The sequence below is a fragment of the Phalacrocorax carbo genome, chromosome 1 (assembly GCF_963921805.1).
Source record: "Phalacrocorax carbo chromosome 1, bPhaCar2.1, whole genome shotgun sequence".
In the NCBI taxonomy this organism is placed as follows: Eukaryota; Metazoa; Chordata; class Aves; order Suliformes; family Phalacrocoracidae; genus Phalacrocorax; species Phalacrocorax carbo.
The window spans coordinates 218,100,160-218,104,323 of NC_087513.1; the positions used below are offsets into that span (position 1 = coordinate 218,100,160).

The window sequence follows — 4,164 nt, forward strand, 5'->3', positions numbered from 1 at the left end:
CCGTTCCCATCCCTTGTGTGCAGGAAAGGGGTCACAGCATCCTCTTCCCCCCTCCATGTGGGACCGGAGGCACTGAGCGCTGTGGTATCGCCTCGCTGGTGCTCGGTGGACTGAACTGCCCTGTCTGGCTGGTGCACCTCGGTCTGTGGGGCATCTCAGCCATGTGCCACAGGGGCTGAAATGCTGCTAGGGATATCAGAGAGCCACCACGATATAATGCTTCCAAGTGATATCTTGGAAATCATGAGTGTATTGGCCAAAGAGAGAGTTTCCCAGCGCCCATCAGGACTGGCCCATTGGTTTCATGTGAATAAACTATTGCCGTGTCCGCAGTAGGCATCTGGTCTGGGTTCCCTTTCTAGTCACTGGGGAGAGGTGGACATTTCTGGGGGATAAGTCACTGCACCTAACTTCACCCCTATTCTAGGATGGGATAAGTTATTTTCTGGCAGTGCCTCCCTCTCTCAGCATCTGACCTGTCTTTATCAGCTTGTCAGATACTGAGTCCTGCCAACTCCCCAAACAGTGTGAAGAGCCCTTCCTGGATCTGCTTCATCTTTATGCCTTAAATGAGGGGCCTGAGCATGGGAGGGACCGTCAAATAGAAATCAACCACCAGGACTTGGATGTGAGGTGCCAAGCTGAACGAGAACGTCTGTGGGTACATGGAGAATAGGCCACCAAAGTAAAACAGCAGGATGATGGAAACATGGGCCCTGCAGGTCCTGAGGGCCTTGAGATGTGCCTTTTGAGATGGCATCCTCATCACAGGCCTGAAGACCATACCATAGGAGAATGTGATGAAGACAGAGCCTGTCCCCACCAATAGTGTTGCAACGATGAGGCTGTAGACATTGCTGACAGACGGGTTGGCTCAGGCCAGCTCCACCATGGCCATGTGCTCGTGGTAGGAATGAGGGGTGACTCTGGTTTTGCAGTAGGGTAAGCTGGTGAGGAGGCACATGAAGGATGTCGTGACACCAGGTCCCCTGGCCAGAGACAGCCAAGGATCTACATGGTCCTTGAGCTCATTAGGATGGTGGTGTATCATCTCAGGGGTTTGCAGATGGCTATATACTGCTCAGAGGACATTGCCAGGAGCACCCCTGACTCCACTGCAGGGAATGTGTGGGTGAAGAACATCTGGATGAAGCAGGCCTGAAAACTAATCTCCCTTGAATCCAACCAGAATACACCCAGCATTTCGGGAACTACAGCAGTTGAGAAGATGAGGTTGATGACAGCCAACATGGAAATGGAATAGTACATAGGCTCATGGAGGCTTTTGCCCAGCCTCGCAGCAAGAAGGACCGTGCTATTTCCCAGCGAGGTGATGATGTCTGTAAAGCAGAACGGGATGGAAATCTGTACACGGAGACCTTCCAGGCCAGGGATGCCCATCAGGAGAAAAGGAGAAGAGCTGGTGCTGGATCGGTTGGCGGTTGGCATGGCACAGGTGGGCCAAGCCACATCTTTGTTCCCAAATCTATTTTCCTGTAATGGTGACAGAAAGGTTGGGGTTTGGCTGCCATCTGTTTGACCATAGAACGGTGTGCTCTGCAGCTTTCAAGCACCACACAATTTTGTTGTATTTATTTGGGGAAAAAACTTTCAGAATCTTTCTACAGTCAGGCTTTTAAACCGATGCTGTGGTCACATCACTGGAGGGTCCTGGCTGCCCTGTTGCTCACATGGGGCCGCCTTCCCTTCTGCTTCTCCTTCCAGCCCCTCTGTTTTACCTCTAGCTTTTGCTGTATGCGTGCCTGTCTAAAGCCTGGCACCATGGTCCTGCCCTGCCATGGCTTCCAGCCACTCTTGCCACTCTCCGTGGACAGAAGTGAAGCATAGTGACCCCAGGCTCTTTGGCCCTTGCCTTCATGAGCAGAGCAATGGCAGGGCTTAAGGACTTGCTGCAAGGACTTGCAAGCAAGTCCTCCCTCCCTATGCCCTGCTCAGCGCGAGGGCTGGGCGTATGGGTCCACGAGTTCCCTCCTGTTGCTGCGTTGGGCCGCGCAGAAGCTGCACCTAGACAACATGTCCGTGGTGAAACCGGGCTGAGAGGAGCTGCAGCCAGAGGAATGATGCTCCAAGCTGTCCCCCTAAGGGACACTAAGGGAACACAGGCATTGTTGACAGCCTCTAGCTGCTACCCGCAGTCAAGGAGGGTACAAATGAAACGGTACCACCCCTCCTTCACACCCTTCCATCCGTGAGACTGAAGGCCAAACTAATGCAGAATGCTGTCCTGCCAAAAACAACGGAGTTACACCCATTTTTTTCCTCTCTGGAGCCCAATAACATGGGGTCTGATAAAGCATGCTTTCCTGGATGAAATTGCACTAGTGCAGGCTTGTGGGCATCCAGAGATGGAGAACCTCCGCCCCTTGATTTTTGCCTCAAGTGCTAGTCATCCTCATGGTTACAACCACACGTTTTTCTTCCCATTTGACATTGCCTGTCTACTCCTCCCAGGCGCAGCATCCTCCTCTACCTTCCTATGCTTGGCCAGAGAGCCCTTTATGGCAGAGTCGCTTCACTGCGTGAAGGTATGTGTGTCCCATGACCAGGGAGTTATCCTTGACAAAGCAAAGACCTAGAGACCTGCAGGTTTCGCATCTCCACTCACCGGTTCCATTTATCTGTCCTGCTGAGAGGGTTTCTCAGGGTTTCTTGCACATCTCCAAGTTTTCAGCATCTGTTTTGAAAGGATATAACCTCTTCCGTTACCCTCTTATGCATCCAAAACTGCACTAGCCCTTTGGGCCCCGGTGTTACCCTCTCAGTGTGCTGCCGGCTGCTTTCCAGAGCCTCTGTTCTCCAGGATACAGTGCTCCACTCTGAAAACCTGCCCGACTCTCCTTACCCTGGTGTTTAGCTGATCACGGGCAGCTCCTTTGAACGACCGAGTCTGCCAATCTCTCTAGACTGCCCCGCGTGACTTGCCTTTCCCCAGCACTATTTGAGACACAATTTGTGCTGATTTTGTGACAACTGATGGAAGTTGTACAGAATAACTGCTAGTCTAGAGCCAGCCACTGTGGCATCCCAGCATAAACACATGCTTTTTGTGATGATGGTTCTGACAGCTTCATTTTGAGGTCTCTTAATCATCCAGTTCTTCATCCACTTTGCTGATGCTTCGCAGATGTTGCGTTATGTCAGCTCCTCACCTGAGAGCAGCGTGGTAGAGGCACATTTCTTTCAGATAACTCTGTGTACTGCACTCACACACACACACGTCGATGAACCAAACTTGCTATCTCATCAGAAAATGAAATCAGGTTTGTTTGACAAGAGCTGTTTCCTGCAAAGCCATGTTGATTGCCATAATTTAATTTGATTCCAATCCTTTAATTCTTTATTGACCAGATCTCCTGTTAACTTCTTGGACATTCTGCTGCGCATTGACGTCAGGCTAAGCAATCTGCAGCTAATCACATCATCCTACATTCTTGCTAAAGTAATGGCCCGAGGAAGCATCTGCAGTCACCGCAGCATGCCAGGACTCATAAAGGTTTGGCAGAACAGGCCAAAGACCTCCTTGGCCAACTCAGAGGTGCTTTTTCCCTTGTGCAAATTAGCCAGCCCTGCTGCTGTACTTGTTTTCTGTTCTTAGCAGAAGCTGTTTAACGTCCTTCTCAGCTAACAATCGATTAAATTACATTAAAGAATAAAGAGCTCTGCCTTTCTCTCAGGTAGGCATGGACCTCTCTTCTCCACTCAGAGGGACAGATGCCTTCATCTGCTTTTATCTGATTTCTCTACTTGACAGCTTCTAAATCCCCTCAGATCCCAACCCGGTCCCTGATTTGGGACCCCACTTTGTCCACGGTGCTTCAGCTGCAGCTCTCAGTGCTCCGTTCGCTTTCCTGACCACAGCTGTCCTTCTCTGCAGGCATGCGGGGGAGCAGCCGTGGCCATTAGCTGACCTCCTTCAAGACACCTCCTAACTTTGCAGTTCCCTTGTCTAAATTCCCTCTGCCTTTAAGTTCCCTCAAGTTTCGGAAAAACGGGACTTTAATGGAAGATCAGTACTGCAGGCTGAAATGCATCGAGATCGCCGCCACCGGTTCCTGGGCACCACCAGCGTTGTTTGCCTGTAGCTTAGTGCCTCTTTGCTCCTCACAGCTGATGAGCGCTGGGTGCAGAAGCCTTCGGCTGGCG

At 51.1% G+C, this 4,164-nt stretch overlaps 1 pseudogene; it reads right to left on the reverse strand.

Moving 5' to 3' along the window:
- Positions 1-438: 438 nt before the first annotated feature.
- LOC104041222 (olfactory receptor 52K2-like) lies at positions 439-1,449 on the reverse strand (annotated as a pseudogene).
- Between the last annotated feature and the right edge of the window lie 2,715 nt (positions 1,450-4,164).